The 13,044-nt window shown below is 37.4% G+C and overlaps 1 protein-coding gene across 7 annotated transcripts in view; it reads left to right on the forward strand.

Annotated features, from left to right (window-relative positions):
* EPHA6 (EPH receptor A6) overlaps positions 1-13,044 on the forward strand; it is a 471,056-nt gene that overhangs the window by 20,948 nt on the left and 437,064 nt on the right. The window lies entirely within an intron of this gene.

Here is a 13,044-nt window from a genome sequence, read left to right on the forward strand (position 1 = left end):
AGACCAGTTATTCAGCAGACCAGGCACAACAGTTTGCTGCGTGAGTGATGGCATTCTCAGATCCATTTTATGCTCTTCAGTTATCTTTGAAATTTAATCTCCATGTATGTGCATTAGAAGTATGTAGCATTCAAAGCTCAGTCTGCCTGTAGTAGAGGTGAGTACTCCATGATGTCCAATCTTTTAAAGCAATTTGATCTTTGGTTAGATAGTCAAAACTTCTTTCCTGTCAAGTAAATGACAGGATGTTGTATATTTAGCTGTTGAGAATGGTGAAAGTATTGCAAACCTGATTATTTTGTAGAAACAATTGAGCCTTCATGCTGATGTTCCACTGTAAGTAAAGAGACCAAGATTTTCAAAGCTACCCATTATTAGCATGTACTTTAGCTTGACAACCTGACCTAACACCTGTAAAATGCTCATGCTGTGAAAGCTTGGTGCTTGACACCATAAATTATAAATGATGACCCTGTGGAAGAAGTGACAGACTGACGCAGTGAAAGAGAGAGTTACAAAGCTGAAAACCATTAAACTGGCTGGCTGTGTGGATGTTTAATCAAAGAAGATAAGAAACATTTTATCATTGTGAATATAAACCTAGGATATCTCTGGGAATATATGTCGGGAGTGGAACAGCTCTTCTTCTAGTAAGTTGCATTTATTTTGGTATATCTTTTGAGGCTCTGCATTAAAAAAAGGAAGACATTCAAGGTAGGCAAACTTTAACCTCGTGTTTTCTGAGTTGCCTTTGTGCCCCTTCCTGGATAATTCTTTTCATATGAGTTCTGCTAAACTCTTTTTCTGTACACCATGGTCATTTTTAGACTACAGCAGTACAGCCAACTGTATTAAATATTTAACTTCTAAAGTAGGTAACTTATCAAGCAAATGAGATGCAACTTCAGGAAGCAAAGGAGAAAAAAACTATCATTTTGACTGAGAGCATTGACACCTTTGAAAGTCATGACTGCTTCCGCTTTGACATGTGTACAGTTTGTGGCTATACTGATGACTTGCCTTAACTGCTGACAGATAAAATCATCACTAATCACATCACCTTTAACAAGCAGGAAAAATACAAATGTAGGTTTGATAGCCCTCTCTTATGGTCTGTATGTCACTTGCTTTCTTAGGTCATTAGCAAGATCAGGGAGCATATCTTTTCATTGGGGTGTGAAATATTGACTTCATCCTGCTTATATGGCATTGGCATAGATCTGCAATGCATAATAATGATATGTCCTGTCGCTTTTGGAGGCTCATTTATATGACTTGTGGATAAATTCTGAGTGGTGGTTCAGATGGGGATTGAACAGCTATGCTTTTCCACCCTCTGTACCACTTCATACAGACATTGTTAGTGTTATTGTTAGTTTGGGAAAGCAGGGTCGTTGGGATGTTCCATTTGTGGGCTATATGAGCTTTTTGCTTTCTGTATTTTAGCTTTTCTGACTACAAAATAGGAATGGCCCTGTTCATTTTATGATGTAAAAATACGGGTTGAATGTAAGTAAACTCTTATTTAGCTGCCTAGAGTTAGGAGGTTATGCTGAACTACAGAAGCAGTAGAAAATGGGAATGGTTTTGAGATGACAGAGGATAGGTTGATATTAGCTATTAGGAAGAAGTTCTGTACTGTGAGGGTGGTGAGACACTGGCACAGGGTGCCCAGGGAAGCTATGGCTGCCCCATCCCTGGCAGTGTTCAAGGCCAGGTTGGATGGGGCTTTGAGCAATCTGGTCTGGTGGATTTGCCTGAATGTCAGAGTTTCAGACTCCTGATTCTTGCTTTCAGCCAGTCAGAAGCATCGTGCTCTGTAGCTCTGACTGCATCTGTGAGAATGCCCTCGAGGGCCCTTCCAAAAAGCCTGAACTGGTCCCTTGCCTCAGTTCTTGAGCTAGAGCTCAAACAGCTCTTTTACGGGGCTGTGTTGCCAGTCAAGCACGAACTCTTTAGTTGCTTCAGCCTTTGTACTTCTAACATCTGTCTATGCTGTTCCTCAGAGTCATCAAACAGCTAATTTTTCATTATGGTTATTAAGTAACTACTTGAGTAAGCAGTGGCCATCTGTCTTCCCAGTCCCCATTTTGTCACTTTGTCAGCTGTTCTCTTCAAAACTTCTTTCTATAAAGGAACTGTTGTGGAAAAGTCTGTATTGATTCTGGTTCTCACTCCACTTGGAAAGAAACAGATGACCAGGTTGAAAGGTGCTTTTGTGTCAACCTTTCCAGTTACGCTTGGGGAGAAGGCAACAAGCCTGCAATGTTATTTCACATTTACTAATCGAGAGGCTACGTCTTTGGATCAGTGCAGTGCAAGAAGGAACTGGATGCCTCGGGTGGGTTGAACTCCTCTTGAACTCCTATGGGAAGTTTCTATCTCTCTTGAAGAGGGAGGTTAACAGAGAAGCGGAGAACATTAAATCATCATAATGTCCCTGCACATGGCAGGGAGGTTGGAACTAGATGATCTTAAGGTCCTTTCCGGCCTAACTATTCTATGGTTCCACAACCGAAGTTCCAATCTAATAGGATTGACTTCAGCACAGAAGTAATGTGTACTTTACCAGTGCAAAGGAAGATAAATCCGCTTGTCTGAATTTCACTTGTTTCTAATTTTCCTAATGTACATAGATTAATAAACAGAGCTAACAAAACTGCCAGGTAGTCATGTTCATTTAGAAAAGCCTGCCCAATAGTCTGCCGTTGACATGAACGTGTTGGTGAATTGAATATCAATTAGCTTTTTTAAGTTGGAATGAAATTAATACATAGGGCAGCTGGGATCCTATCATGATTTTGTGACTTGTGTTTTTATCAGGGCTATCTCTTGACCTTCTTGTATCTCACACATGAAACCAAAAGGTTAGGAAAATAGTGCAGCTATGTGACATAAACAAGCTCTGGTGCTATTTTCTGGACCTGCAAACAACATTAATTTATCTCACTTCATTTTAACAGCAATCCCTGCCGAAAAGGAGTATGTTAGAAATGAAAGCTGAGTCAGTAGTTAAGAACACACTGTTTCCCTGGTACCAAATGCTCCGATTTTCCCGTCTTATTCTTTGTGAGAAGTCCATTATAGCAGTCTGCTTCTACCTACCAGGACTTATTCTTCAGTTCTGTGTTCACTGCCTCTCCTGTAGGGCTGGTATTGCATTGCTAGCCCCTTCTGATGCATTACAAAGATAGGAATTCATCCCTTCTGGACAATCTATGGATTTGAGAGCCTCCTCCTGTCTTGCTTCCCTGTTTGGAAGTGCATTGTTCAATTAAACGATTTTGAAATCACTTTGACACTGCTCTCAGGGAAAAGTCTGTGTTACAGGCTAGGAGAGGTAGGATATTACCTGTTCATCCTCAGTTCCACAGTTACCTGAGGAAAGCTTGGCAGTTCATCTGTTTCTGAAGTAAACTCATTTCTTTTAGATGTGAATATGCTCTTTTTACTTCAGGAATTGTATTTTTTCTTAAGCTTGTGAATAAGACTCCCACTGGAGAAGCAAGCATTAATGTTAGACCTCAATCTACATGTTATTTATAGATGTCTTAGGGCAAACCAGCATGCCAAGTGGTAGAATATGCAGTTAAGATTTAACTGGGTGAAATTTGTAATTGTGGATATTATCCCAGAAAGATTTTGGTGCAGAGATTGTCATCTATTTATGTACTGACAGATAGATTTTCTACATGCTGGGTTTGTTTGGTGTGCTACTGAATGTATTTGGGTTGATTTCCAAGGCTCTGCCTGGTATTGATGAAATGAAGCATGGAACCTGCCTTACTGGGGAAGGCCATACCTTTTACTGACTGGTGTCACATGCCTGTGACTCATAAATTAATTTCTCCTCTTTCTTTGTAATATTTGTAGTATGAAAACAGGAATTAAAGTTGTGTGGTAAGACGGCACATTGATGTGTGAAAGAAAGTGGTATCCTAGTAGAATAGCCTTTGAAAGATTTCTGTCCGTCGTAAGTTGCTTTAGAGAGACATTTACCAGGATAGTGGTCATATATGCATGTGCAGAAAAACGGTTAAAGCATGGACTGATGCATCGGTGTGGAGAATCTCTAGTTGCACTCCTGTTGGAGGTCATCACGCAGGCAATCTTTTTCTCAGTTATGTTGTAAAACAGCAGAAAAGGTTATTTCTCTTTCCTGTATTCATGTGCTTGTTGCTTCTTTTACACCAGAGAAATACGTTTTTCAGAAGATATTTTGCACAGGAAGCTGCCACAAACATTTCGTACATTGGTTTAAATAATTGTGAAGGCCAAATAGTATCTATTTTAATTGTACTGACACTACTTCAGGAGTGAAGGCTGCCTATTACATGTTGTCTAAACAGAAAAAACCCCTTCATTTAAATGAAAGCATCTAGGCATAATTGACCAATTTTCATAACTGATCAGTTCTGCTTTGTTTCTTTGTTGCTTTATTTGTTTGTTTGGGATTTTTTGTTAAGTATTTTAACACTATTCTAATGCTATTAAATGCTTAATGTTGTTAAAGCCAGGCAACAAAAATAATGGAAATAAACCCAGAACATAATATTTCACTACTATTTCTTTTGGGTGTGGGATTGTTTCATGAAAATAAGTCTGTTTCAGGTTTTTTTATCTTACTATGTCTTAAGCTTCAAGTTTGTAAAACAGATGCTTAAATTTGTCCAATATTTCAAATATTTTCTGATCCTGAAATAAATAAGTATCAACAATGTTACTTAAAGTACAGGAGTGGTAGGTATGGGTATGTTCAATGGACTGTGTATAGGTTATAAATGTAGATTATAATAATTGCTTATCAGAGCATTTTGATAGGTGTTCATAGCATTGAGATTGCTTATTTTACAATAAAGTGACATTAGGAAGGAAATAAATATGCTCTTGTTCAAATGAGAAATGTTTGCGCTTGGATACTTGAAACACTGAAGTTAACTTAGTTTGTCAGCCTTTAAGTGACAGATAGGCACAGACTTACCACTTCTCTTAAATCCTGCTGCCAGAAACATAAGTGTTAACAATACTAAAGCCACAGTAAATGCAGTAGGTAACTAGCTGGCTATTCGTTCTAGTTGGTTTTTTTTTATCATTGAAATGATACATAACAACTGGCGTCCATTGTTCACTGATAGTGAAAGCCTGAAAGGGCAGACTTTTATGACTATCTGTCAAAGTTGAGAATGATAATTTTAACATTTATTTTTAGATAAAGAAGGTTTAGACATGAAGTAGACAATTTACGAAGTCTTAGAAGATTCTGGTAGATGACAAATACTTTAATCTTTTTGTGCTGTAGAAGTCATAAAATGAATTAAGCCTACTTGCAGGGTTGTGAGTGTCAAGTATTGGTGGGTTTAACTCGGATTACCTTTTTTGTTTTTTAAATCCTCTGGAGGTGCTGAAACACATGTTAGGTTCTTTGTTTAGAATGTGAGGGTTTTTTTTTCATTCTACCAAGACTACATGCCTTGTTACTTGGAAATAATTGTAAAATTGCATTCTTGTTAGGAAATATAAATTGAGTGGATGTTCATATAACTCCTTGTTGCACAGATATAATTATATATGGTGTTCATGACTTGTTCTTCTCAAACAATGTGACGATACAGGCAGGGATCAGTTAGCATGAGCAATGAATATAAAAATACAGTTGGTTTGTGAAGCTAGTGGCTTATTTCTTCCTTCTACCTTCATAGACTCTGATTGCTGAAAAGTATGTGGAGCTGAATATACAAATATTTGGCAAATGAATTGCAAACAGAAAGGAGCGCATAAGCTTGAAAAAGTGATATGTCCTATCCACTTAATTCTTCACGTGAAATATCATATTGTTCCAAGGTTCCATTAGTTTCTCCTTTCATTTTCACTACCTTGAGGGGTTTGACAGTATATGGAATAATGGTACCAAAGATACAGTTGGAATCAGTTGCTTCTGCCTCTATCAGTTCTGTCAGTAGGTTCAGGGTTTACTCTTTCATTTTAAATAATTACATAAACTAGATCTTTCAGTGTGGTGTCTTTATGATTTTAGGTAGCAAGACCAGCATTTGGTTTACTTGCTTATTTACATGGTACAGTTGAATAAAAATATACATTTAATAATCCAAATTCAGTAAAGTCTTCCACCAAAGCAGCACAAGAAGATAATAAATCACAGCTTCATCTAGATTTTTCTGTTTAACCCTTTAATGCAGTGAAGTTACTCTGTTGTGTCTGATGGCTCTGCAATGGTTGGCGATGCTGATAATAATAGAGAGTAAAGGGATTCATGTTGATTTTTCAAGTGAGAATGGAAGAAAGGCAATGTGAAAAAGAATAATGTAAAACTGAAGTTTTTGGTATGGAAATATTGGCTTGCATTCTGGTGAGAGATGGAGCAGTAGGATTACAGCAGCCTTCCACTCTCAGGAGAACATGTACGTTTGGACGTAAGGTACGGAAAGGATAATTATATTGGCTCTGAAATAGCAGGAGCAGTATGAAAGTATAGGAAAGCATAAAATGATATAGCAAAGAGCATAAATTTTAATTTAATTTAAAAAATGATCTTGCTAAGAGATAGGCAGCAAGGTTCTGTAGGGAAAAAGGTTGAATAAAAGAGCTGGGTAGTGGCATTTTATGTAAAAAGAACCACTGTTTGTTTTAATCTTGTTAGCTCAGAGCCGCAGGATTTGAAATTATATCTATCCAGGTGGTAGTAGGGAACAGTAAGACTGAAACAGATAAGTGAATCAAATTAGGAACTAGGGTAAGTTGTCCCTTAAGCATCTGTATGCAATGCATAGAAAGAAAAATTGCACTGTGGGGGGAATTAGTTTTTGAAGGTCCTCACTGGAGACCTCATGTAACTCAGAGTAAAACGCCACCGAGTTAAAAGATAGGTGGTTATCCAACATAAAACATAAAGCAGCCAGTCTAATAATGTTGCAAACTCTTAGGGCTGAGAAGGTGAATTTATCAGGAGTGAGATATTGCATTTTGTACATGAAAAGTTATTCTGTTCTCATTCATTAGAGTTGAATTTTAATCACATGTTCGCGTGAGTGAAAATGAAACAGTGGAAAGTGGAAATATGTCTTTCAAATTCTTGATTGGGAAATCATTGGTCAATAAAAAAAGGCCAGTTTTAGACAACAGTTCAACCTACATGAAATACGTTAGGTAAATAGGTGTTACATTAGGTAATGTGAAAGCAGAAACTAGAGGTACAAGCACTTGTAATGAAAAGAGAGGATGTATGTGGAAATAAATGCATATTAGAAAATAGGAAGTATAGAAAATTGTAAATAGGAAGTGAATATATTAGGTAAAAGCCCAAGTGTCACAACACTCAGGATAATGGGAATTTCTCTGTTCTATTATAGATAAAAATGTTCATGTGAATGGTATTAAACTGTTTTAGAAAGATGCAGAAAATAAGGTGTTCAGACTTGAGAAAATTAGAAATCAGTGATTTACTCGCATAACATGAAGAATATGAAAAACTCCCCATCTGGTGTAAGTAGTTCTCTTCCAAGAGTCCTGAAAGAATTGGCTGAGGAGATCTCTGGGCTACTGATGGCAAATTTAATGAGTTTTGGGACTTTGGGAATTCAAGAATATTGGAAGAGCGTAGGTGTTAGAGTACTGGTTTGAAAAGGGAAGCACCATTAACCAGGTAACTAGATTTTTGTAAAAATCACTGTATTGGAGAGGATTGGAGAATTCATTTACCTCCTTTGCCCCAAGGCAACATGAGATTTTGTAGAAACCAGGTCTGACAGTGTTTACGGTGTCTTAAAAGCCTCCCATAGAGGAGATTCCCTAGCTTCCCAATTAGTCACAGCTATCCCTCTTCTTTACACCTGTAGGGGTAGTAAGGATTTTCCTGAAGTCTAACATAAAACTCTTACAAATGCTGAAGAGAGAGGAAGGATTACTTTATATTTTGCTGGCTATAATCCTGTTTATCTCAGTCAAACAGCGTTGGTGATACTTTGTTTACTGTATGATTTGCTATGACTCCTATACACTTTCCCAGCAGAATTGCTATCTAGACAGGTGCTCCTCGTGCTTTGTTACTGCATCTCATTAATCTTGCCTAAACCAGATAGCTGTTGCATGCAAAATAATGGAAATTATGGGAAAGGATTCAACTGGCACTTATTTAATGAATGCCAGTTCCTTTGTTTTATGGAAAACAAACCTAGTAAAAAAATCCCAAGCATTTAAATAGTTTTTCCCAGTTGCTTACATGTTAATTGCCAAAGGGCACTTGCATATTTCTCTCTTCTTTCTGTCCTCCTCAGGCAGACAAGGCACAGAGGTAATATGTTTAGATTTTTTTATAGTATGATAAAATATCACAAAGTGATATTTAACTTCTGACAGCTAAAAGCTTACCAAATTTTTTAGTAAATGACTTTAAAAAAAACCTGAGGTCTGAGAAACCTCAAAGTAGTTTTCGGTGACTGTGAAATCACAGAATTTGAGGTTCAAAATCCTAAATCCTAACCGGTCAGCATTTTTCATTAGTAACATGGAAATAAATATCAAATCAATAGCTGACGAAAGACAAGTAAAGAAAGAAAGATGGTGTGTATACAGGGAACAGCCTTTATCACTTTGTAAAGGTCAGCTCTTAGAAGTACAACTTGTTTTAATATAAACAAATGGCTCTTTGTACATTCAAGAACAAAAATGCGACCCAGACTGAAAAAGAACGGTGAAAAGGAGTGATTCTGTAAAGGACAGTGAACTTGGTAGACTTAACAGCCTGGGAGCGCAGTGCTGCAGTCAAAAACAGGCTAATCTGACCTCAGGTATATGAAGAGGATATAAAAATAGGCAGAATTCTTTATCTTAACATATATGTTTGGAAGGAATTATTTCAGAATAGTGCAGGTGATCCTATTTTTCTGCAGCTCCCTGAGTCACTAGTGTTGCCTTCAGAACTTAATGGTTGGTTGTCATTTTATTTTCCTTGCGAATCTTTGGCTTGCCCACCATAGCTGTAACTGTGGAATGTTAGTCTGCAACGAGCAGGAGATCAAGCTGTGTGATCTCATGGCCTATTCTGATGCTGGACTATGATTCCATCCGATTGGCCACAGTCCTTTATTCATTTAAAAGTGTTAGGTCAGTCTGCCCGAAGACGTGGAAAGAAAGAAAAGAAACTGGGGAAATGAATGCTTGGGAAGTTTTGTCCTTGGTTGTGCAGACAAGATCGGAGAGTTCATCGTCAGAACAGTGTTTTGGAATTAGAATTAAAATTCCACACTGCCCTTGGAGTTCTGCTCATCATAATTTTAAATAAAACAGTTCTCTCAGGACCAGGCAAAACCTCTGAAAAGATGAATTTCAGTTGTAAAGTCTAATAATAGCAGTGTAAGATATGTCCAGAAAAAAAAGGAAACTGGAGCTCAGTATGTCATAATGAGTTATAATAATGAAATCTCTATTAAAGTATGTACTGGAAAACAAAGATAAACACTTAAATTCTAAGTATGAACAGGACACTTAATATGTCTGCAGCTGTATGCTTGATTTCATATATTACTGTTGGGCACGTTACAGTATTCTTAACTCAGTTGTTTAAGGAAGGACATGAAAGTGCTAAATCTAAGTTCCAGCTCTCGAAAAAGATTATTTTAAAGGATCTTTGAGTTAATTTTGAATTGTGGTGTGACTCTGTAGTGGCAGACCTGCACCATTTCACTCTTGTTCACTCTGCAAGTTTTAATCTCTGTTGCAAGTGGAGATTGGGTATCAAAAATGTCAGTAACGTTGCTTAGTTGCAACCTATTTATTTACAGCTTTTTTTTTTCCCCATGTCAGTTCCAGACACATACTTTTGCTTATGCTGGCAGCTAATGTCTGTGATGGTCATAGTGCATGAAGTCTAATGCAGGAGGAATGGGACTTTTTATGGCATATAAAAGAGTAACTAAGTAAATGGAGGGACAAGGGTCATTCCTGGTTCCATTAACATTTTAGGGAATTTTCTCATTTTAAGCATCATACATGTAGCATCCATTATCTGTTTTTAGCCTCTTTGCAATGGCAAAACACTCCATCCCTGGCAGTGTTCAAGGCCAGGCCGGGCAGAGCCTTGGGTGACATAGTCTAGGGTGAGGTATCCCTGCTCATAGCAGGGGTGTTGGAACTAGATGATCTTAAGGTCCTTTCCTATCTATTCTGTGATTCTATGAATTGCCAGTTCTCTTGAAACTTCTACTGGTTTGCACTCAGAAGAGAAGCATTCACTCCTGTTTGTAGTTTCAGATGTATCCATGTGGGCATTCTTCTTAGTCTGGGTTTCTTTGGCAGAAAAATGTTTTTGCCAAGGAGCTGTGAGTTGGAAGCTTCTTGGCAGTGTGAATTTGTCTGCCATCAGGTCTGTGCTGCTGGGGATAGACTGCTTCTTAATTACCTCATTTAAAGATAGCTTGGGTATCTCTGTCCCACACTGAAGTCTATCATGTAGATATTTCCGAATCACTGAAGTGTATGCAGATCTTATTACTTTATTCGTGTCCTCATTTGTATAGCCAGCCCTGCCTATAACCCCCACTTTACTGGGGTTTGTATTTCTGTGCTATAATGTTTACTTGATCTGCCAGTATTTGCATATTTTTGATTGATAATAATTTCATGTCTTTTAATGCAAATACTGTTGGAAAAACAGTGTTAACTTTTATGATTTTCATTTCTGAGTCTGAAGGTGGTAGCATTCTATGCAGGTGATAGCATCCTAATTCTGATTAATAGTGTGGTGGGTTGAATTCTCAGGTTTGAAGTTCTAACAGATTTTGTGGCTATAAGCAAGCATATGTAAGCATACCAGAGGCTTGGTACCTAAAATGTATCAAAAATCGTATTTTAAGAAAACCAAGTAATTTGGTAAACGTATATCCCCCCATGGCAGGGGAGCTGGAACTGGACGATCTTTACGGTCCCTTCCAGCCCAATCCATCCTATGATTTTATGGTTATGGTTCAACTAAATTTAAACTTAGCATGCTTTCAGTGATGGATTTACTCTAGCTCTTAATTTTTAATGTATAGCTTTGAGCTTTGAAGTAGTACTTGATTAATTTGGGCAAGGAATTAATTAATTCAAGCTCCGCTGAAGAAATGAGTTATTTTTCCTTGCTGTATTCTGGGGCCCATTCCGTGGAAGTATTGTTTTTGACTACCTGGACAATGTTTATTAAATCATAGTCCTGCTGCCAGCAAAGTTTTAAGGAATTCAAGTATCAGAATAGCACTGCATAAGTAGCAAGGTATAACCTTAGCTGAAAACTGAGTATATTTACAAGGAGTCTGCTGGCTAGAGAGAGGCGGGGAGGAGAGATGGAGAGAATAAATCAAACTCCTAAGAGGAACTGAAATATTCTCAGAAACGAGCTGAGCATTTGGCCTTCTCTGTGAGAAGGGGATAGCTGAACCCAGCAGCTTCATTCTTTTGGAGGTGACAGGTCCCTGGTACATTGTAACTTGAAGGTTTACCCAGGTAACTTCTGCATCACGGGCCAAATAGGAAGATGCTCTTTTGACTCTTCAACAAGTGTATGGTAGCCTGGTGCAAGTAAAAAATACTGTAGAAGCTGTAAATCTCAGCTTTTTAAGTAAGCAGAAGGCAGCAATGGTCTCAGTGGAAATAGTGATTTCTTTTTTTTTTTATTTCTTAAAGTAAAACAGAGCTTGTAAAAAAAAAAGTTTATCTTCGTTATTCACAAAGCTTCATAAACTGGTGCAGGGGTGACGAAGCGGAGAGCAGAATGCTGCCCTTTATTCAATATCCTTTTTAAAATGTCATTACTTTCTTCAAATAAATCACTAAACTTTTATTTGGTGAATGTTGAGTTTGTTACCTGACTGTGAATTTGCTGATAAGACTGTTTCAGTTTCAGGTTAAAAGTCAACATACAGTTAAATATAGAGGAACTCCAGTTGTCACTAATACGAAAGACAAAGGAAGATGCTAGGTCTAGTTTCCTCTAATAAGCTGGCAAGCTCATATGGTTCCCATGCCAAGGTGCCTTTTCCACAAGGCAAAAACCCATGACCTGGCTTCTGCTATTGCTGCTGTACTGCTTTACAGAAATACATGATAGATAACTGTACACTGATGGTTTAGACAGGTAAGAGGTGGAAGATAGTGCACAACAGCATAACCCCCCTCTTAAACACATGGGTAGTAGTGTCATGTTCCAAACTAATAGGTTCATTTTTCTCCATCATTTAACCATCCAAGGAAGAACTTGAATTTGTGGGCTGTAAGGAGGAGCTCAGCGTTCAAAACATACCCACTTGATAGTTAAAATAAATTGCCCTATACAATAATTAATTTTATGTTTAAAACCTAAATTTACAGTTCTTAGAGGGTCAGATGAAACAATTCCATTAGAGGGCAGTAGTAGATGTAGGTACAATGTCTCATGTATTAAATACTTACTTTGCAGTTAGCTTTCTTAGCACTATGAGCTGCAATTTTTGCAATATTAGTGAAAGTGAAAAATGAAGCTAATGTAATTTAGCATACTAAGTGCAGAAATACTTTGTAGTATACAAGCACAATAATGCACATCCTTTTTAACTTGTATTAAAAAAACAGAATTAATGTGACAGAAGTGATGCAAAATATACGTAGCTGCTTTCAGCATTGTGATATTCCAGCTAAAATACTAACTCTAAAGTTCTTAGTCTTTCTGTTTTCCTTCTGAATTATACAATTTGTATCTTGTATAACTTTATTTCTGATAAGTTTATGGTTTCTTTTAAAACATCTTACTTTTGAAACTGTTTTTCTTTAATTTATATGCTGTAATGTTCAAGTCCATGTGTAAATCTAGATTTCTGGGCAAGCGGTTGCAGAAATGGGCATACCTGTTCAGGCACCTTTTAATGATTAAGCATCATTAATGTACTGTGATTTTGCAGCGATTTCTTGCAAACGATTTAGGGGGTTTTAGGACTTACATCTTCTGAGATATTTGATAATGAAATGTATGCCATGAAAACCTCAATGTTTGGATTCTGGTTTTATTTATACTCTTGA

This window comes from Pezoporus occidentalis, unplaced genomic scaffold (genome assembly GCF_034315485.1).
Source record: "Pezoporus occidentalis ecotype Australia unplaced genomic scaffold, CSIRO_AGI_Poc_V1 ctg26, whole genome shotgun sequence".
Taxonomy (NCBI): domain Eukaryota; kingdom Metazoa; phylum Chordata; class Aves; order Psittaciformes; family Psittacidae; genus Pezoporus; species Pezoporus occidentalis.